We start from the raw sequence: 23,592 nt of genomic DNA on the forward strand, positions 1-23,592 counted from the left end.
CAAGTATTTGGATTTCAGCTATTCAAGTTCGGGCTGAATTTTCGTTTTTGTCGGCATCAAATTTATTCCAATTTGTTTTGCCTAGTCCATCAATCTTGCTTAGTGATGACATAACGCATAGTCCGGTTTTCTTTTCAAACATCACGAAGGGTTCGATTATTCCTATCCTTTCTTTGACGCTATCGTCACAGTCCGTTATTTCACAGTCAACTAGTTCCTGTTTATTATTCAGTAATTTTGTTCTGTGTACATAATACAAACGTTCTCTTCCCAGTTCTGTTTGATTTACAGTCTTCAAGTCCTTGAGTGAAGTCTGGTAGGTATAAAAGACACCTATGTGGGTGAAACACATTGTCCTTTTTGAAGAATGGGTTACCCAATAATGCTGAGTTCAAGTGTTTTAGGATTTAAAATTCTTCAAATATTGAATTTGCTATTCTTATCTCAATTGTCACAGAATTAAGGACCTCTGTCTTTTGTCCATTTGCGAGTCCCTCTCTGCTGCGAAATGGGTGATTAAACTTGATCATCGCTTCCGGAGATAGTCCTTGAATTTTTTGCACTTCTTTTGGCATGGCACTGGAGAATGCTCCAGTATCAATTAGTAAGTTTGTATAAAATGGACCGAAAACTTCTTTGACATGGCACTGTAGAATGCTCCGGTATGAATTAGTAAGTTTGTATAAAATGGACCAAATTTAATTTGTATCATAAAGTTATCACCATGCGCTGGAACTACTTGTGAGTTTCTTGTAATTATGCTAGATAGAATTTCACACGGCTGAGGGTTGGTTAGTTTCTGATTCGAGGTTGCAAATGGAATATTACCTCCGCGTTGTGCTGGTTTTCGTTCCAGGCAGTCTCTCTGCATATGGCCTGGTTGTCCGCAGATTCGACAAATGATTGCTGAGAACCTTGGTCTTAAAACTCTTTGGTTGTTAAAGCCTCCCCGTGGTGTCTAATTATTTTGGAAACCGTATGTTTTGTTTTGAAAATTACTCTGGTAAATCCAATTTGGGTTACGTTGGGTCCAATACTGTGAATACCTTCCTTGTTCGCGATCTCGTGTTCGAATTCTTTGGTGATTTGATCGAGGGTTATATTGCATTTATTTGTCCATTTGAGACATTTGTTGTCCAATTTGTTTGTGTCTTTTGCTAATGTCCTTTTGTGCTTCCACTACGGAGTTAAACACTTTTGTCAAGGTATCATAATCGAGCACATTGAAAGCTGTTGACGATTCATCGTCGGGTAAGATACTTTTGAGTACTAGGCGTTTAAAGACTTGCGAGCAAAGGGTTGCAACCGAGTATGTATCTGGTCTCATCAGCAGTTTTAGGCGAGTCTCTGTAGGCACTCCAGAGATAAATGCGTCTCTAATTCTTCGGCTTCGTTCACCGGATCTGTCTGTTCCAGTTGTACTCGCAAAAGCAATGTTGGCAAGTTTAGTGAGATCAGTCAAGTAATCTTCTGGCGTTTCTTTTGGATTCGTTAATTATTCTCTCCGAGAAATTTTGTTTACAAAGTTCCAATTGATTTACGCTAAAGTACCTTCGCTCAAGCGCTGCAAGAACATTATCCAATGTGTTTTTGTCGCCTGCTGGTAGTTCAAGAAAATAGCTCAAAGTTTCTCCAGTAAGATGTAGCTTCAAATAATCGACTTTTCCTGCGTCTGGAACCTGTGCTAACGCCATCGAACTTTGAATATGTTCCGTAAAGACTCTAAAATCCTCCGTAGGAGAGCCGGAAAATGGTGTAAGTTGTACAGTAGGGGCACCAGTCGACGGAGTTATACTCGCTGTTATTGCCGTTGCGATGACTGTAGCTGCTGCCGCAACATCTGCCATATTTTGATTGGACCACCACTTTCTATTCTCTTGCACCAGGTTAAATTGAGAAGAGTGTGATGAAAATATTTTATCACTGAAGATGAAGGTATGTATTGCATATCTAGATCGTCTAAATTAATGGTTTCTGTGTTTTCAAAGAAGTTTTTCTGGAAATTGAACTCAAACTCAGTTGTGAAGTGAAGAATAATTAGTTGTTGCATCTTCAGTAACAACTAAAATTATCTGTTTTGTTTCAACATGGCACAATAAAGCCAGGAATTCTAAGGTTGCATGTTGAAAGTAGATGAATGAGTTGTGTGGAATAAATAATTCAACAGTGCCATGAATTGTGGCTTGGAACAGGGTATCTTGAAGAGTTGGAAGCATTATTTCAAATCACTTTTCAATTTCAGATTGTTTTTTCTCAGATATTTGTGCAAACACAAATTTTTAAAATGTAGAAACAAAAACGAAGAAAAGTGTAATGAATTATTAAGTTGAATAATTATTGGACAGTAAGTTTATTTGCAAATAAAAACTATCCACGGACGACGTGATTTTGTTATACTGAAAATCAGATTTGGCAACAAAGAAAATACCGACGTCGGAAGTAAACAAATTTTTACGAATTGAATAAAGCTTGTTTGAATCAGAATCAATGGCGTAGGAAAGTAATTGTGATCTTGCAAAATCAATTATTTGAAGAAAAATGTAGTTTGTAACGTCAACAGTTTTCAAATAGGCCATTGTTTTCCTAACCACTTTTTTCTGTCGCCATCTTATATTCAGATTGTTTATGCCAATTGTTGTTTCTTCAATAATCACTAATATATTAAAATTTCAGGTCTTCGGATGTTCTGTTGGCTTAGTGGGTGTCTTAGTGGATCTACCCTATTGCTATCTTCAAAACAATCTAAACTACAACTTTCAATTAGCATTCTTCTTAGCCTTCTCTGATTCTTGTTCTAATGTAAGTAAGCTATTAAATGATTCATCCCATCATATTACAAAATATTATTTAAGATTTAGAAAATATTTATTCTCGGATTAATTTTATTGGTTAAAATTTGTCCATGACACATATTTGTCATTTTTTTGCATTCATCTTCTGAAAGCTTTCAATTGACTCCATTGGAGCACAAAAATAGCTTCGGCTAATCAAGCTGTCAACCTTGAAAAACTAACTTGAAACGTCGGAGGTACTCAAGTAAGCCAAAGGAAGTTTTCAAAAAATCATGTAAAAAGACACACGCAATTACGAATATTGCTGCAAACTTCAAGATCAATGAAGAAAACTTTTGAAGGAAGGTATATTAGATCAAGATATACAGCTTTTTTTGACAGCTTTATCTTAATCAAGACGGATCAGATGTAACTCAACAACAACTGAAAATCCAAAATTTTCGGCGGAACTCATTGCCACAGGAAAACCCCACTTTAGTAACATTTGACGTCTAACTTTTCCATTTATTTTAACAAATTGTTTCATTATCACGGTGTGACAAAATTAGCTGTAAGTTTTCCACTAACTTCAAAATTTGAAGTTTTTTATCATTGTTTGTGGGGAACTCTGTAAAGTTCTTTAGCAAAATCGGCATACAATATAGTTATTCTTTATTGTATCATCATTTTTGCAGTGAACTGTGTCCAAAAAGAGCGATAGCTGGAGTCTGTTAGATCTCTTTTCGAATACCAAATTGATTCGGATTAAGGTCATGTCAGCAGTGATCGTAGAGAACGTAGAAAATTACTCTGCGCAGGAAACAGCAATATGTTTTAAAAGTATCTCTAAAGACATGCGTTTCACTGCTGCATGTACCTCCAGTATTAACCTCTTCTCTTATATTTTGATACGAGAAAAGTACAGCGCATCCCGAGCAACAGCAGCATTTTTTCTAGCCGAAAAATAACGAATCCTTAAGAATTATTAATCTCATAAACTAAGACGAACACCGAAAAAATAAAAAACAATAATCAAAGAGTCAATCACTATTTTCATAAGTTACTCCTTCTGTGACTAAATCATTGGTCTTTTTGGAGAACATACGTAGCGGGATTTTCCTCCGTTGTCTGTTGCTTGATGTTGATCTACTTTCTGATCCCGATTTACCATCGCTGGTTGACTTTGTAGATGTGCTTCGAATCGCAACGCTTCCACCTAAGCTGGTCCTTTGTCGATTTGAGAGATTGGCTGCCTCTAAAATTTCATTGTTTAATTAGAAAATTGTTTTTAAAAAACTTTACAAACAAATTCAAAAATTTTCAAGCTTACCCGATTCCCGTCTTCTCAAAACTTCATCACTCAATAAATTCACATTCACAGCGCTTTGAGCCTCGTTTGACATTGGAAATATATCGGAGGGTACAAGTGATACTGAATTGCAGATTTTCAAAATGTCCCGACAAGTTCTCGCTGCAACACCAAAATTTCCGCTTTCGCAAGAAAAATTAATGATTTGAGATATTAATTTGCTCAGAAGAGGTTCTAATTTCTCACGAATTCTAGCTTCTAAGTATTCAGCGTCACAATTTTCGACGAGTTCTAAAAGACCACCCACTTCGACTCCCAAGCGAAATACTAACTTCTTTTCAGGTTCAGACAAAACCATATTTTTTCGAAAGCCAAAAAGCATAAAATTTACTACAGCGAATGATATACGATGCAACAGGGAACAGGAACATCCGTCATCTATAGTATTAACTAGATATTCAACCAGTTCCGATTTAGAAGATATTCTGTCGAATTCCATAACATCTGTAAAAAAGAACAACTACTAACCATGAGGGTAAGTTAGCTTTTCTGGATACAAATATAACTTTGATAGCAAAAACGATAGCAGATTTCTGTGGTACAAGAGAACAACCGACACTGGTTTATTGATATAGACACGGCGCTCATAAGTAAACCGAGCTGGAGAGACCAATTCATAAAGTAAATAGCACAACCAACAAACTTCGTCAAAAGCTAGCTGCGGCCCAAAGAGACTAGCTGAAGCTCAACAGGGGGGGGGGGGAGGAGTAGTAAGGGGAGCTGAAGCTCAAGAGGGGGGGGGGGGAGTAGTAAGGGGAGAATAGGATTTGACGTTCGTTCTTCAGAATTTAGCACCCAATCAGTTGTCCAAGCTTCTTAGTTTCTGATTGCTGTTGCAGTTTCCATATTTGCATAAAATGCGCCATCTACATTGGTTTCCTATGTGTAGCGATTAGAATTAATGCCAAAATATTTTAGACACTGTATTTTTACATCTGCTAACACTATTAATCTTTTATATCTATTTCAGATGCAGGTTCTATAGTAGCCGCCCGTGCGCAATACTCTATGTCTTTGCCTAATTGAACGTGGTACTTGGTTAAAATGCAAAGTTAGAAGTTAAATTGTCAAGTAGATTAAGGTGAAGAAAAGTTGGTTTAAATAGATTAAGATTTAATAGAGTGGTTAGCTCTGATGGTAGGTTTGGTGTTCAATGCATGAATTTAATCATCGCTTTGGTCGGTACCCAATATCGGTTCTATCATCGTGGTAAAATAACCAAGTCAACAAATATATGTCAGTTTCGTTGATTTCGCTCGAAGCCCGAGCTTTGTCTAATCACAGGTCTATTTTCTTTTCTCACACCTATCAACATTGTGTCAGCCATAAATCGGGAAATAAACCTTTAACCTTGAAACCCAAGGTTTTAAGTACATCTTTTTTTATATACGTGTGACACTCAAACTGCACCCCTCTTAACAAGAATTGAGTGCACCACTCAATCAAAATCCAACAATATTTTCATTCAGAGATCTTGTTAAATGAACGCCTTACTATACAAAAAGTTTGTAGATTCATTTGGACAATTTAATTATCAGTTTCGGTTGTTCATAATGTTTTCTGCCTCGATAAGTCCAAATATGTTGTACGCTTCCCGTGCCGCATTTGTCAGAATTTGATATGCCCGGTTGATGGTCTCTAAGAATTTTTGTCTCCACCAGCATCAGGGTGCGTCAACAGGCTCATTTTGTGGTAGTGTTTGTTGAACTGATCTTTTGAAGCAGAACTTTTTACCAACAAAATCTCGTATTGCAGGCCGGTTCATAATGTTTTTGTTCCGAATCGCGGATAAATATTTCTCTGTGGCCTTTGTTTTGGTTTTTTCGTTTCTAAGAGTACTCTTTTGTCGATCAATTAGAGATTCTTTTTTTCGGCATTCTTTGGCCAAATACAGGTTGTAGTATTCCAGCTGCTCAAGCTCTGACTTCAATTGGTCATTCATTTTCTCCATATTTTAATGGCTTCGCCATTCTTAGCAGCTTTGACCTTCAAATAGTCCAACTCTTGTCTCAATACCTCAATGGATTGCCCCTGTTCAGCATTTCTGCCTGCTGCTGCCTTTAAATTATCTCGTAACGCCTCAGACTCGGCACCCCATTTGCCTAAAACTTCTTTTGTTGCTACTTTGGTCTTGTTGCAATAGCTATCCAGTTCCTGTCGAAGCTCGACGAGGTCTTTTTGAAGTGTTAGTACTATTCAATTTCTGTAATGCAAGTTCTGGTTTTGCAGTTGCACTTCATTCTGCAAAGCTTGCGACCGAATATTGGCTGTTGCCAGATGTTCTAGCGTAGATACTTTCCGAGTCCCCGAAAGACAAGTTTCCACTCGATGCACTCCCGGGGAAATCTTGGAAAACACTTTCCACAGTTCTGGCATGTAGTACACATATTCATCACCAATCTGTGGAATCTCGGTACCCGCTTTTTTGGATAACAAAATCCATTCTGCTTCAAAAGATTTTTGATAGTTTCAACCTTGAACTCAAGATTTTAGTTGTTTTCTTTTCTTTTTTTGATTTCGATTTCAAAACCATCCCGTTTTTTTGGTCTCAACTCAAGACAATTTTTTTGGTCTCGAACTTGAGACGTTGACCTTTCTTCTTTTTGGTCTTGAACTCAAGACAATCTTTTTTGGTCTCCAACTCGAGACGTTCCTTCCTTTTTTGATCTTGAACTCAAGACAACTTATTTTTCTTTTTCTTTCTTTTTTTGTTTTTAAACAACTGACTCTTTTAAGGACTCTTTTTCTTCAATCATTTTCTTTTGTTATCGGCTTTCATTTATAAATTTGAGTAATTGATTATACGTATGTGTTCCCGTTATGCGGTCAAGATTCCGCAATAGTTTTTGCCATGACGTTCCATTAACAACTGATCCTATATATATGAAGAATATAGGAACACTTTTCACAATTGAGAAATGAGGTAGACAATGAGGTAGACTGTTAAGACTGACACAGCATTGTACTTCGCTTTTAACCAAATGTATAAGTTTTCAATTCTTAAATTCCGAAAAATTGTTTTTCATTTGTTAGAAAAAATTCTAGCTGGAATTGGTCGTTCCAGTGAACAAAATTTTCATTACTGTATTTTCCATCCGAATCCCGGAATGCTTCCCGACTGATAATTCTTTTACTATTATGGCGAAATATTAGAGCAATTTGACACTGTTTCACGTCTGATGTGGTGAACAGGCTGCGATGCAGGTTCTCATCACTTACTTTTAAGTTACATTTCATCAACCACTGATATATCTCACGATTGAACTTCTTTAGCGATTTTCCATATTGTTGAAAACTGCCGTCTGACAATTTGACAAGATTTGGGTACAGCGGGTTGCATGCAGCGATTGTATAATTATGATACATTATTTTTGTAAAAGGGTCCATATATCTAATAGAAGAAAAATTCTGACCCTCTACTAACACAGGAACTTCTTCTGTGCAAAAAGGAATTTTAGCTATTGATGCTACCATCTTGGCACATTTATGAACATTAAACACAGCTCCTGCTCCTTCAAAGTGAGTTCCTTTCTCGAAGAGCGTCACTGATGGACTAACAATGTTTTTTGATATTTCAACCATCGTTTGAGTTTTCAGTCGTTGATTCTCGCATTGGAGCGTTCTAATTTTCATTGAAAAAATTCCCTCTCCTTCAGAAGTTTGAAATTAAAGAAGGTGCCAACAACGCTTGAAAATTCATTTGCATGGTCATTTATAGATTACCAGTTTTTAGTTCTGAACATTCCTCGGAGTATACAACACCTGAAAATCCGTTTTTTTTTCACCTGCTGTCCACACAAACTAATTGCTTTTTCCATTAAATTTTTTGCAGGGTTCTCCTTACTAAAGTGTTTGATCGTTTGACCATGTTTGCTCACCTTGATTTTCAAAAAAAAATAGTTCACAAGGTCGTCTTAAAAATATGTAGTTTTCATGAAAACAGTTTTCAAGAATCCTAGCGGATCCTTAAAATTTAATAGGTTTCTTTGTAGCAGCTCCCCCAAGTTCTTCCGATGCAAATTTTTCCGTTGATTACCCCATTTCCAATAAGTTTTCCTCCTGTAGGTGAAACCCACTCTACAAGCTCTGCATACATAGCGCCTTCGCGCACACTTTTTGCCATGAAGATTTGACTTTGCTCTTCGACGTAAGTGGTTTCGCTGGCCTGTCGTAAAATTGTTTCAGTTTCCGTTGACTTTAAAGGTCCTATCTCCAAAGCCTGGTATCGCAAAATTTTTGTTCTGCCAGGTTTTCTTACAAACTCTCTCTTTTAAAGGGTATATTGATTTCAGTAGTCTTGAGTTTTCTGTGAGAAAATTGACAGCGTCATATACATTGCTTTTTTAAGTGCCGACACTGTATATGCCGCTCCGTACATGCAAATTTTTAGTTTTATCTCAGGCTGAACCTCAGCATGTATCAAACTACCTTCTACTTTTGTTTTTGATACTCGAATTTTGTTATCACAATTTGTACTGTGATCTAGAGAATAGATCTTTTTTGATACGATATCGTCAAAATCATAACCGTGTAAATTGATACAAGTTGATGGAGAAACAAAAATGGCTAGCAATGCCAGATACGAACAAAGTCATAACGATGCTCCGGACGAACTCGCCTTCTTTTCGATTCCTTTATTTCTTTCTGGATTTTCTCGAAACAAAAACATTATCAGTTTCCTGACTGATAAAGTACTCGTTATCTTGATCAGTAAAGTAATTCTGTAATTTCTCAGGCAGCGATTTTAATCGGCTGCTAGATGTTGTAGCAATTTGTGGTGCCTTGGGATCAATATTAATCTTTTCCTCAGTACTTTTTGTTTTACTACTAGATTCGTGTGGCTTTTTGCAGGTTTTAGAATTTTTGTTTCTGCTGCTTCTTTTCCAGTGTACTCTGCAGGTTTTGACGAAGTTGTACCTCGTCCCTCGGCAACAATTTTTTCCTTCTTTTGCCCTTTCCTTCAAAGGTTTATTTCTCCGAGTCTTTAGCTTCATTCTCAGACGTGTCATTTGTAACATTTAGTGAATCGTTAGCATCCTCAGCTTCGGATTGATTTTCTGTGTTTAGACTGCTTTCAATGTCTGTAGATGATTTAATTTCAATTATATCATCAGCGTCTGAGCTGTTCAAATTGGTTTTCTTTCGCTCCTTAACTGCTATTTTTCGTTTTGCTGAGGCTCAGGCGTGAATGGCCTTTCTTTTATTTTATATTTTTTTCAGTCGGTCATAATGGACCTTAATAGCTTTCCTCGTTTTTTTATCTTCTATCTTGAAATCAGAATCGTTTATAATTTTAACTATTATGTATGGTCCTCTCTGGAAAGAAGTAAATTTTCTTGCTTCTGCGTTTTTAACAGTTGGGTTGAAAACTAACACTTCTTCGCCAAATTTACAGCTTGGTCCATGCCTACTGCGATCATAATAGGTCTTCTGTTGTTCCTAATTGACATCCGTAAACTCTCGCATCAACTGATGGGTTTCCTGTAGTTTCCGTTTCATTTTGAAAACATAGTCACTCGGTGTTGCATATATTGCAGACTGTGGTGTGCTATAGATGCAGTTTATAGGCAGCGACAGTAGAAAACCCAGTACGACATACGCGCTGGGTTGTTTTTTGTTACACTATGGGTTGATGATAGGGCATCATCGCTAAAAGTAGAAATTTTCGTCCACTCATGTTGATATTGGCCTATGTATTTGGAGAGATATTCTTCTATTTTTCAATTTGTTCTTTCAATCATAGCGTTCCCTTGTGAGTGGTTGTTGTTGATGTCCTCTAATTTCCTAATTCACTGCAAAGACTACGAAATTCTATTGACGTAAATTTTTATCAAGAGATACTTGCCAAAACGGATGACTAGGTTTCCATTTTGTGAGTGAATGCCGATGTGTCTGCTTAGTGCCTTTCCTTTTTAGGCACACGCAACTGCTTTCTATCCAGTTTTTTACGTCCCTTCTCATGTATGGCCAATAAAACCTTTCACAAGACCTTTGGTATGTTTTCTCATTCCCAAAATGACCGGCGCCAGGAGACTCATGCAACAGCTCAAGCACGTTGGACTCTCTTCCCATGGTACACGCATTTGGCAAAGATTCTTAGATTTTGGTTCTGTTTGATGTTCAAGATGCAAAATCCCGTCTATGAGAAAAAAATTTGTATACTGAACCCAGTATTTCCATAACTCCTTTGATGCTCCATTTTCCATTTACCGTGGTTCCGGTCTGTTTTTGTTTAGTACCCAGGAGTGTACTTCTTTGTGTAGTTTGTCATTTTGCTGCGAATCTTGCAGTTTTAATCTCTGCAGTTTGACTAACTGCCCAGCTCAACTAACATAATCGGTATTGTCTTGCTCTGCGTCCATCGCAATAGTGTTAACAAAAGCTGTTTGTTCATCGTCTTCTGTGTTTATGCTTGACAGACAGTCAGCGTGTGGGTTTTCTTGCCTGATCTATGCTTGATGTCAAAATTAAATTGCCCAAGTTTCTCTATCCATCTTGCAATCAAACCGTCTGCTACTTTTAAGACAAGAGCTCGGTGGTCCGTTATAATTAAAAAGTGCTTTCCAAGTAAATACTTTTAAAAATGTTGAGTAAAATGGACGACTACATTTAACTCCCGCTTAGTCGCTTGGTGGTTGAATAATTGCGCTGACATTTACTCAGAGTTTTGCCAGCATATGCAATAACTCTATCCTCCGTTCCTTGCTTTTGGGTAAGAATTGCTCCAATTCCTAACAACAAAGCATCCGTAGTTAATGTATACGGATCCCTAATGTTTGGATATCCTAAAACAGGGGCGTCCAAGAAGCTTCTTTTTAAACTCTGTTACCGCATTTTTGCACTCTGTACTCCATTCAAATTTATTTGACTTTTTCAGTAAACTGTTAAGAGGTTCTGATGCTTTTCCGAAACCCGGATAAAATTTTCGATAATAGCCCGCAAGGCCTAGAAAGGCCACGAAGTCTTTCAGGAATGATGGTTCTTTCATTCTTTGTACTGCTCTTACTTTCTGGGGGTCGACCTCTACTCTACTGTCGGATATAAAGTGCCCAAGAAACTGACACGTTCGTGGAAAAAATTGCATACTGATCCCTTAATATTTAATTCATTCTCCGCTAAACGTTGGAAATCCAGGTCTAATCATTTCACATGTTCGGCGAAATTTCTTCCGAAAACAATAACGTCATCTAGATACACTAGAGCCATTTCGTAAGAGAGACCGGCAGAAACTAATTCCATGAGGTTTTGAAAAGCACCCGGAGCAGACCTTAGACCCACAGGGAGTCTTTTGCACTTATACAGGCCTAGAGGCTTTATAAAAGCTGTTAAATTCTGACTCTCGTCCTCGATCGCCATCTGAAAGTATCCCGACAAGAGATCTATATTCCAGAAGTACATGTTTCCCTCGAGTGAATCAATAAACTCAATAATTCGCGGTAAAGGCCAGCATGTTTTTTCTATATTTTTGTTCAGACCACAATAGTCTATAACCAAGCGATAGGTTCCATCCCTTTTTGGTTCAAGTACTGATGGTGCCGCCCAGTCGGAATATATGGGTTCGCCTAAATTGTCTCGTTCCATACTGCCGTATGTACCTCTGAATGGCACAGCATCCTTTTTCGTTTTTATATTAGTTTAAATTCGGTCGCAAAATCCCATATCACATGAGTTTCGCGAAAATATACCCTCATTTTTTGTGCAAAGTGACCACACTTTTGTCATTTCCTCACAAGACAAGCTCATTCAGCTTGCGTTTAAATGCTTTTGGAAATCAAATTCATCTCTATGTTTTGTATTTTTGTCAGGGTGACTTTTCTGCATTCTTAAAATTTTCTCAATGTTTTCCGCGCATGCGATTCTCGCACAATCTATGCGAAATCAGCAACCAAGTTATTCAGCGGTCTCGCTATTAACAAATGTGATTTGTCTTCAAACTCTTTCATGGGTTCAACTATAATTTCTGTTTGCTGTGTTATGTTACCTTCTTCATCGACATTTTTGCATCTAATGAAACCTTCGCAGCGACTAGGTAAATCTTGATCCTCAGCAGCAATCAAAAACAGATTCTTATTACTTCGTTGTGATGGGAACAATTGTAATGTTATCCCAATTGTACCGCAAAAGAGTTAGTTTTTCCTGGTGTTTAAAATTATATAAGATTTCCATGCCCATTAAACAAGGAGTTATCTCAATTTTGGTCGCTAGAAACTCAACTGTTATCTCAGATGTAAATTTTTTAAGTTAGACCTGAATAGCTGTTGACCCTTTTACAGGCATTTTTCCATTGTTGGCAGCTATTATATTTTTATTGCACAATCTGATCTGGCTCAGTTCTCCCAGTTGCTGGTAGAGGATGTCGCTTAAGAGATTAACACTACTTCCACCATCAATTAAGGCCATTATCAATTTGTCTTTTATCATTATTTTGGCAAACAAGGCCTGGGCTGTTTCCGCCACGCAAAGTTTTTACGTAGGTAGCTGAAAAAGAAGCCCTGCAATCTTCAGCTAATTCTCGTTTAAATACGGGCAATTTCGTTTAAAGTGATTTGGACTCCCACATTCAAAATAATTCTTGCGTTCCTTAGATGCATGCTTTCGCGGACCACAACGCGATATTTTTCTCTCCCAAAACTCACCGCTGTCTTTGACTGCTCGGCACGACTCTCGTGCGACCGATCTGGGCTTCTGTTCTCGCCTCCTGGTGTTGGCGATCGCGCTCTTTTACCGTAATTGGTTGGTCTATCATCAGTGCTGCCTCTGTTATAGCTATTACAGTTTCTATTTCTATCTCCGGTTTCTCTTGAAATACGCTCACTTCCGCGCAGAAACTTTTTTGGCCTCGCTCCTTGCGATTAAAATTTTTGATTATCTTGCCTGTTAGATTGTTTAGTGTGCAGTATTCGCACTAAAACGTTAAACGAAATAACTAATTGAGTGTTTTCAATCGACTGGATGGCAGAAACCCGCGGCTCATTATCCTCCTCCTTAATTCTCGTGACTGCTTCAAAATGTAGTGCTCTTTCTAAAGCTTTGTCTAAATTTATATCCGCGTCAACCAAGTTCTCTCTCAGGTGGAGTCGCACCTGACATTTTTCTATGCTTTCGAGGAATTCCTTCAAAATAAGGCGTTCTCTTATCTCATTATGCTCCTGAGGGTACGCTTTCAAAACTAAAGTTTGCAAATCACCGAGAAAATCTGTTAATTTTTTACCCGGCTGTTGGACTCCACTAGCTAGCCTGCTCCGAAAAACTACAGGTTTCTCATTTAAATGTTGTCTGAAAACTTTTACGGTCTCATCATAGCTCTTCCTAGTGTCTTTCGAAAGTGTACGATAGAAATCAATAACCGAATTTAGAAGCCTCAACGCAAAATAATGCGGCCATTCATCAATTTCAGGTTCCGCGCGGATTACTGTTTTTTTCTTTGCCACTTCTGAAAATGTGACAGGAGCTCAAGTGTGTCACAAAAAAATAACATTCAAAATCTTTTGCACCCGTAAAAATCTCCGGTAACACCGTTTTTGAGTAGTGCAGTGCCATAAGTGTTTTATTTAAAAGCTGCAGTTTTTCAAATTATTTCAATAATTATAACCGAAACCCGAACAACTTTTTGACACTCTAACTCAGCAGCTTCTGATTTTTCTGACACTGTATTATTTTCATGAAAAAACTCAAAAACACTCGAGGTTCAATGGTGCATTTTAAGTCAAATTATGTTGTATTCAAATACGCTTGATTTTGAACGCTATTTTACCACATCCCTAATCCCCCGTCAAAATTCTCTTTCGGGTCGTGATGTTAAGACGTCAGATTTATGTCGAAAAATGATTTTCAAACAAAAAAAAACAGACTTCTTTTAGAAATCAGTACAACGCTCAATATTTTACCGTGATGGTTTTCTATTTATTTTTAATCTCTGTCGCCATTATAGTAGCCGCCCGTGCGCAATACTCTATGCCTTTGGCTAATTGAGCGTGGTACTTGGTTAAAATGCAAAGTTAGACGTTAAATTGTTAAGTAGATTAAGGTGAACAAAAAGTTGGTTTAAATAGATTAAGTTTTAAAAGAGTGGTTAGCTCTAAGGGTAAGTTTGGTGTTCAATGCATGAATTTATTTTTCGTTTTGGTCGGTACCCAATACCGGTGCTATCATCGTGGTTAATTAACCAAGTCAACAAAATATGTCAGTTTCGTTGATTTCGCTCGAAGCTTTGTCTAATCGCAGGTCTATGTTTTTCTGACGCCTATCAATCTTGTGTCAGCCATAAATCAGATAATAAATCAAGTTTAAAACTAAATCTTTAACCTTGAAACCCAAGGTTTTTAGTACATCTTTTTTATATACGTATATCACTCGCCATTCAGAGCAGATTCCCTCTAATTCTCTCAATTTCAAAAAAACTCTTTTCAATTTTGTCCTATTCTTCCATCTCTTCCACTTCTTTCATGCAACTGCTTCTATTAATTTAGTAAGTCAATCTTTTAAACCAATCTCAATCCTTTAAATCTAAATCTAATAAATCAATCTCAATCTTTTAACTCTTCCTTGCTTACGATAACAACCTTCCCAGAGCCGTTGACAACCATTCATCGCATGGTTATGCTAACGACTTCAAAGTTATCATAAAGAACAAAACTGACGCATATTGTCTTGTTGAAAAAAAATTCAAACCTCGAGTGAAGACAACATCCTGTCCCTTAACGTCAAGAAAAACAAAACACTTTGTCTGAAAGGAAGCGTCTCATGCCAATCCGGCAATTCACTCAAAGAGGTGTCGCAACAAATGGACCTTGGAGTAATCATTTCTAGAAATATCTCCTGGAGTGACAATTGGCAATAATTTTGGTATTTGAAAAAAAAGCAGTTCACAAAAACCAATCTCGCCACAAAACTGAATGCGCATATTGGTTATTTGTTGCCTGTTCTGACCTATGCTTTCCAGGTCTGGTACGCATCAAAAGCGGTGCTAGAACACTAAATCGAAAGCGATAATTGGAACAATAGATCGAAAACTAAATAATTCAAGATGCGTTTTGGCCAATCAGATTTAAGGGCTCAGTTTTTATACAGCATATAACATGTTCAATTGAGATAGTTTGTTTTGGTTGTGAGATTCATATCAAGTCCCACGGGCCGCAAGGCATTTCCATAATGTGGTATTATTATTGCAGCTCACAAACAAAACTTAATTTCAACCAATAAGAATGGAGATTAATTTTCTATCTATGGTCCCAATTTTTCTGTTTTTGATCTGTTGTCCTTTTGGTCTATTGTCCGCTCACCATCAAAAACTGACTTGAAATTGCTTAAATGAGTGCAACGCGGAAGTGGATATGCGGAAAAGATGCTGACTACAAACACCGACTACTAGAACTCATCATACTACCTGTATCGTTGTACCTGTAACTACACAATATTCTATTAGTCAACTCCAAATGTCAAGAAAAGTATGATCTGGATTCGAACGACAAACCTAAACTCAGATCAACAGAAATGCGGCAAAACGGTTACTTCGAAATTCCTTTTAACAAGCTGAAAAAGACCAATACAATTTTTTGGACACGGACTGCTCGGTTTTTTAACAACCTAAACAAGCTTTTACCTGAAAAAGAATTAAGAAATCAAGACTGACAAAGATGTAACAGGAACTACTCGATAGGAGCTCTAATGAAATGGATCGCTTCAGCTGGCAAGTTTTCTGTCTCTGTGGCTCCTGTAACCCTGCTAAGAAAATTGTACCAGCTGAAAACTAAAGGATGAATTTCATCCCTGGTCTTGTCCTAAAGTCAATCTACTATTACTACAATCCATTTCTAAATACATAACTTTCACTGAATAGAAAACTGTATAATTCATATAACATCTGGATTAGGAGTTTGTATATGACACTGATCATCAATAGAAAGAACAATATGACTTAAAAAACAATATAACAATATGTCTTCTTGAAGGAACAACGTGCTTTTCAAAAATAAGACTGTTCTTCTTTAAAGACTTCATGCAACAGGATAATAATCGAAAGCGTATTGCAGCAACTGCCACTTTCATGTAAGCTATATAAATTTTTTTACTGTGTTTTTAATGCTAAACAAATGCTGCAAAAATGCTGTGAGGGGTTTCATTTGTGCTGGTACAAATTAACCCTCTAATTAAAGAAAGTGCTTCCCTAAGAGCAGCTTCCCAGTGGTTCTGTGGATGATTACTGGAATCCAAAAAACAGCTAACAGCCTACCAGACAAATCCGTTGTAACGTTCGTTTTGCCCGTTACCTTGAGAGTGGTACGGCGATGTAAGGGATTTGGCAATTCTTCGTTCTGAGCAATAAACATTGACTTCCTGCTGCTCTTGTTGTCCCTCCCCCACGATCTAAGAGTATAAACACTAGATTGCCTCATATTACAAATAAATGCGAGAGGCGCCTAATAATAGTCATTACTGTAATATCCCGAATGGGGAATGCAAACCGAAATCGATTGATATCGTCGATAACGTGAGCAAATAAAAGTTACCTGACTTGATGGACGGAATCTTGGGACCAAATACATCAATGATATCCTGTCAAACGGTTTTAAGGCCTAATAAGATGACAAGAACGGCTCGGTTTGTAAATTTTAGGTTTTAATTGCCAACTGGTGTTGCATGTGGCGATAAATTGCTTAACAATCACGAGAGTGTGCGGTAAGTTCTTAGAATTGAGTTAAAGCCAAAATCTAGTCACTTTGGGATGTGTTTATTTATTGTACAATGAAAAAAAAACAAAGATTTGCTCTCCGTCTTCACGCGAGCAATCCTCGAGAGAGCAGCGTCAGCACCTATATTATTGCTCCTCGATCTGTGTTCAATACTATAGCCATATTCAGAACTTTTGATTTGCCAGAGGAGGAGCTTCACGATTTTTAATTTTGATTTTTGCTGAGAAAATAAAAATTCATAGCTCTTTTGGTCGGTCTGCACAGTCACCCGAAATATCCTCATAAAAATGAAAAGATTTCTGAGGGATTCAACAATGGCTATGACTTTATTTTCCGCAGCAGAAAAATTCCGCTCATAGTTCAATAATGTCTGAAAGAAATACGCTATTGGTCTACTATTTTGAAATAATGATGAATCAATGGCGTACCCTGAGGGGTCGCTTTCCAGAAGCAAATAACCAGCATCTGTTCAGGAAAAGGTTGAACAAGCATCAACGATCTGAAACTTAATGTCGCTGATATGAGAAATGACAGTCGAACTAAATGGAAAAGCTCGTTGCTGTCAAAATTCTAAAAGCTGCTGATTCTGCTTGAGTATTGCGGGACCCATTTTGCGTTATAAGCAAAAAATAAAATTAAACGTCGCAATGCCTTCGAATTGCCTGGAACCAGATACTCCTTCAGAGCCCTCAGTCTCCCTGGGTCCAGCCGTTCAGAACCTGCTGACACAGTGCAGAGACATTTCCTATAGACAGAATTGAAATTTAATCATGTTTAATGTGATTTTTTTCAGCGACGAGAAGAAAGGTTTTAACGATCTTGTCATGCATTTTTTGGATCTTCCGCCAATTATTCCATCGTCAACGTAAGGGTACGTCTTTTCTTGCTTTTGGTCAACGAAATTGTCTATAATTCTCTGAAATGCAGGTATAACGTTAGTTATCCCAAAAGGAAGATGATTAATTTCGTAAAGTTCTCCCCCAACATCAAAGACTGTGAACTGCTCATCTTCTTCTTTCAATAGTACCTTAAGTCAGTCTTTGAGAAAAAATGGTTCTCAGAAGCGTTGTTCAGCAGCTCTTCTATATTCAGAAACGGGTGCGCATCAAAACTGAAAACTAAACGAGACAACTCGTCACTTCGTTCGTTGTCTTCACAAGGCATGGTATAGATAATGTTTGTTCGTCGTCATCCAAAGCAAGATTTGCAACAATTGACTTACACGCTGCTCCCCAATGCCCTTTTTTTGCCAACTTTCAGACACGTACCTCATTGAGCTGCGCTTTTATTCCGTTTGTGTTCCTCCAGAACATAAAACCCATAATTAAGATCCGAAGCCTTATATGGTTAGGCTGTTCGTTTTTCTTGACAGCCGCGATATTTCCAATGGTTGCGTTTGATGTAGATGGCAGAGTGTCTGAGCTAGCATTGAATGGATGGAAAAAAATTGGCAGATACTTCGTTTGCATTAGCAAGTGAAAAGCATTCCTCAAGCAAACCTTTCGAGTGCGCCCATTGCAAAAGTCGAATTCTCATTGCATCACATTTAAGACCAGAAACTAAAACATTGCGCAAAGTTTTGTTCTTGTGTTGCTGAAAGGTGAGCTCTGTGCATTCACAGCGCTCAGAAAAAATCCGTAGTTGCTGCGAAAAAGTAATGCACTCGTCAGCTCGCTGCTTGCACAAAAAACTTGATGTCAGGCGTATATAAGTTTTGAAGGCATCCTGAATTGAGCATATATATATATATATATATATATATATATATATATATATATATATATACATATATATATATATATACATATATATATATATATATATATATATATATATATATATGTATATATATATATATATGTATATATATATATATATATATATATATACAAATCAATATGTGTAAACAACAAATCTATGGATACAACAGAAGGTACTCAATTATAATTACATGTATTTTGAGCTTTTTCTAGAGAGAAACCATTTATACACAAGGAGAAGCTACTTCTCCGAAACAACTGTTGTTTTCGCCTTGTGAAAGTAAAGTTTTTTTGAGTAAAAAAAACTGTTACAAAATCCATTTCAATAACGTACATGACTGTCTGTGATGCATGACTGTCTGTTCCGTCAATGCTCATTGGCATAGGTATACAATTTTGAACTCTCGCTTTATTGACAAATAGGATGGTTAATGTGAAGTACATCCCATTGTTATTGGAATAGCCAATGCAAGACGTTGAGTTATTTCTGATTGCCAATAGTTTACGTCTCAAAGTATTTTTGTCTTATTTTGATCGTGGAAAAATGCCCTTCCAATCAATTTGTTTTGCCATAATTATCACTGGGTTCAAGATTGTTAGCTTATAACTGTATAATGCAACACAGAGCATTTTAGGTTCATTTAGCAAAGCTGAAAAGGATCCCAGAAAATTTGCCGGTACTAAGGCAGTTGGTCCATTGCGTATAACAGTAGAAAGCATGCCATCAATGATCTTGACTTGTTTCGGATAAAATCCACAGCTTTCAATAATAACATTGAGTAATTTTTCTGCGCTTTACTTTTTTGTTTTTGCTTGGAATCTATATTTATAAGGTGGTCAGCAATGAGATACGTTTTTGAGTTAACTTCCGCCCACGGGCGGTTGTTAAACTTATTCTGCGATTAAGCCTAAACTATGTTTTTCGCAATCTGGCCTGGACCCGCCGCAGGCTCAAAAACATGCTGCCAAGAGAGCACGCTATTCCTCCTGCTGCAGTTATTTCCTTTAATGCTCCTAAAGCAATAAGGCCGGCACTTCCTTTTGTCAATTCGTTATCAGTCTGTTTTTTTTTGTTTGCCGTTCTGTTCCAAATGACCATTGAATCTCGTTTTTTAATTTAACGTGTATACTTGAACCAATTTGAGTTCGTTTACTGTGTCTTGAAGAAGACAATCAAAGTTTAAACTGATTTCATTTTAAGCATGTGATCTAAGAGTCAGAAAATTGAATAGTATTTCTAAAAAATTTTTGAAATTCTGTTGATATATGAAATCAAAATTTTTCGATTTTGTTGAGTTTATAGCAGATATGCACTATAAGTTTGACAAACTTTAGTTATTTCCAATCAAAGATTTTGGAGGTCTCTTCTCGAAAGACAGATAACTGCAGGGCTGACTTTTAATTTCCGATGACCAACCCAAAAATATATTGTGCGTGCAGAGTTAAAAACAAAGCAGGCAAAAATGTGTTCTGGCAGTCTTTATTATCAAGCCAAGTGTATTTTCCTAAGGAATTCTTTGTCCTTTTTTAATCGAATGTATAACAGGCAAACCTAGTATGAGACATCCCTACATGTAAGAGTCACAAGAGGTCAAACCAACCCTTTTAACCTTGAAGATATCTATTTTTAACTTTATGAACTCGCAATAACTCAAATTTGGACCAAAAGCGCAACTACTTCGCAAAACTGGATCCAAAATTGTTCTAAATTAAGGAGGCAAGTTCTTTTGTGGGGCACATAGTTAGGTTTTACTAGCTCATAACATAAATAAGGTAATACAGAATTCTTAAGGGCTGTAATGTTGTGCGCTTGAACTGTCCAGTATGAGTTCGGTATAGTGAAAAGCAAATTCAAAATCCAATTGTGAATTAGCATGGTACGAATGCTTTTATTTCGAAAGTGAATGTCATCATGGTGTTTTTTCATCACTTTGGGTTACGGTTCTATTCAAAACCAAGTGTCAACTGAATTAGAGGTAATTTGATGTTCTGATTTACATAGAAGATAGAGTGGTCGTAAATGAGGCGACTTCTGTGGATCATCTTCGTTGGAGAGGAAATCCCAATTGTTGCTGTAAAATGTTCTTGTTCGTGTCCTAATATATTATCAACGATTGATTTAACAAATGGTTTTATCATGTCATCGGCTTTTTCAATCTGATAATATTTTCATAAACATTTTAATGATACTATTAATGAAATAGAATTGAATGGGCAAAGTGATAAAAAACTTTACCTTCTTTCAAGTCTTATTTCAGAAGGTCAAGAGTTTTCACGATAAGTTATATTGTCCTTATTCTCACATCAAAAAATTTTCATGGTGTTGCACTTTGTCAGTAAATGATTTAGTAAACTACTATGTTCCAAATTTTCCTAACGGAGAAAGGAAGCTTTCATTTTTAGGGGATTAAAAAAGAGTTAATCGAGCACTTTTTTATTATAGTCTTATTATCGAAATGGTATTATGGTTCTCTGATATTAAAAGTCTGTTGAATTCTGCTGTGTTATAAAGTCCTCTCCAAATTATTACAAAAATGAAGAAAAAACTTGCAATGCTGGTTATAGTTGGTTATCGGAACACTTTTACGTGTTTAGCAGTCTGGGCAACAGTGTTTAGAAAATAATGTGCGACAGAAAAGCCGTTTTAGCTTGAGTCAATAAGCGTATTAAGCGTATTTTTTGGTTTCCAATTGTAAAGCGCAACCGTCTACACGATTCGCTAAAGAAGGAAAGTTCATAATTTGAAATGGATATTATATTTAGATTCATCGACAAAGTGCATTAAGAAATTGAGTTGGTGTAGTTTTGGGTCACAAAAAGCATTGGGTTGCTGGAAATTGCTCAATTGAGTACTGAGTACTGTCCTGAGTACAAAAAACTTGATGTCAGTCCTATATAATTATTGAAGGCTTCCTGAATTGAGCATCCAGAATACAGATTGCGTCGTCGAATGTAGTTGTTCCGAGAAAATTGTAGAAAGTCCCGCCCATACATATGATCTGAGAAAGGTCAATTTATTAGAGTTTTCCGTATTTCCATTGATTGTTAGATCATCAACAAAGCACTGCTTCCACCAAGACCATTAATTTTGGGTTGCCTCCGCCGGAAGATCAGGAGGTCAAATTTTAATATCAGATAATGAATAAAAATGTGTTGCTCAGGTGAAACACCACTTGTTGCAAAATTTTGTTCAACATCTGGAACACAAACACACACACACACACAAAGAAACACAAACACACACAGACACCTACACACGCATACACACACACATTGAGTCATGTCTGATTGCCAATAGTTTACGTCTCAAAGTATTTTCTCTAAATTTGGTCGTGGAAGAGTGCCATGACAATCAAGTCGTTTGCCAAAATTATCACTGGGTTAAAGATTGTTAGCTTATAACTGTATAATGCAACAAAGAGCATTTTAGGTTCATTTAGCAAAGCTGAAAAGGATCCCAGAAAATTTGCCGGTACTAAGGCACTTGGTCCATTGCGTATAAAATTAGAAAGCATGCCATCAATGATCTTCATTTGTTTCGGATAAAATCCACAGCTTTCAATAATAACATTGAGTAATTTTTCTGCGCTTTACTATTTTGTTTTTGCTTGGAATTTACATTTACAAGGCGGTCAGCAATGAGATACGTTTTTTAGTTGACTTCCGCACACCGGTGGTTGTCAAACTCATTCTGCGATTAAGCCTAAACGATGTTTTTCGCAATATCGACTGGACCCGCCGCAGGCTCAAAAATATTCTGCGAAGAGAGCACGCTTTTCCTGCTGCTGCAGTTACTTCCTTTAATGCTCCTAAAGCAATAAGGCCGGCACATCTTTTTGTCAATTCGTTATCAGTCTGTTTTGTTGTTTGCCGTTCTGTTCCGAATGTCCACTGAATCTCGTTTTTTAGTTAAAAATGTATACTTGAACTAATTTGAGTTCGTTTTCTGTGTCATGAAGAAGACAATCAAGCTTTGAACTGATTTCATTTTGAGCAGGTGAACAAAAAGTCAGCCAATTGAATAGTAATTCCAGAAAGTTTTCAAAATTCTGTTGATATATGAAATCAATGTTTTTCGATTGTGTTGAGATTACAGCAGATATGCACTATAATTTTGACAAATTTTTAGTTATTTCCAATCAAAGATTTTGGAGGTCTCTTCTCGAAAGATAGATAATTGCAGAGACTACTTTTAATTTCCAATGACCGACCCAAAAATATTTTGCGCCTGCAGAGTTAAATACAAAGTAAGCAAAAATGTTTTTCTGGCAGTCTTTATTATCACGCAAAGTTTGTTTTCCTAAGGAATGCTTTGTCCTTGTTTAATGGAATGTATAATAGGCAAACCTATTATGAGACAACCCTACATGTAACAGTGACAAGATTTCAAGCCAACCTTTTTCATTTTGAGGATATCTATTTCTATCTTTATGAACTCGCAATTTCTCAAATTTGTACCAAAAGCGCAACAACTTTGCAAAACTGGATCCAAATTTGTTATAAATTAAGGAGGCAAGTTCTTTTTAGGGGAATATAGTTAGGTTTTACTAGCTCATAACATAAATAATGCAAAACAGAATTTTTAAGGGCTGTAGAGTTGTGCACTTGAACTGTCCAGTATGAGTTTGGTATAGTGGAAATGTAATTTCAAAATCCAATTGTGAATTAGCTTCGTAAGAATGCTTTTATTTCGAAAGTGATTTTCATTATGGTTGTTTTTCATCACTTTGGGTTACGGTTCCATCCAAAAACAAGTGTCAACTGATTTAGAGGTAATTTGATGTTCTGATTTACATAGAAGATAGAGTGGTCGCAAAAAAGCGACTTCTGTTGATTATTTTAACTTGAGAAGTTATCCCAATTGTTGTTGTAAAATGTTCTTGTTCGTGTCCTAAAATAATATCAACGATTGATAATATATTAGTTTTGAAAACATCAAATTACCTAGATTGAAAACATTTTAAAAACGCATTTGGCAAATTATCGGCTTTTTCAACAAT

At 36.8% G+C, this 23,592-nt stretch overlaps 2 protein-coding genes across 4 annotated transcripts in view; both read right to left on the reverse strand.

Annotated features, from left to right (window-relative positions):
• LOC142347868 (pachytene checkpoint protein 2 homolog) overlaps nucleotides 1-4,586 on the reverse strand; it is a 35,545-nt gene extending 30,959 nt beyond the window's left edge. For 2 of the 3 annotated variants that reach the window (XM_075399011.1, XM_075399009.1), the window contains exons 1-2: nucleotides 4,102-4,580; nucleotides 3,877-4,026 (exon numbers count right to left, since the gene is read on the reverse strand). The gene's annotated coding sequence lies outside the window, so the exon portion shown is untranslated. Of the gene's footprint in view, nucleotides 1-3,876; nucleotides 4,027-4,101 lie in introns of all 3 variants that reach the window. The other variant, XM_075399010.1, reaches the window with a different exon arrangement.
• Nucleotides 1-23,592, reverse strand: part of LOC142347870 (tubulin--tyrosine ligase-like protein 12) — a 135,244-nt gene that overhangs the window by 69,953 nt on the left and 41,699 nt on the right. The gene's annotated exons all lie outside the window — the stretch shown is intronic.

Source organism: Convolutriloba macropyga, chromosome 10 (genome assembly GCF_964194025.1).
Source record: "Convolutriloba macropyga chromosome 10, txConMacr16.3, whole genome shotgun sequence".
NCBI classification, from domain to species: Eukaryota; Metazoa; Xenacoelomorpha; order Acoela; family Convolutidae; genus Convolutriloba; species Convolutriloba macropyga.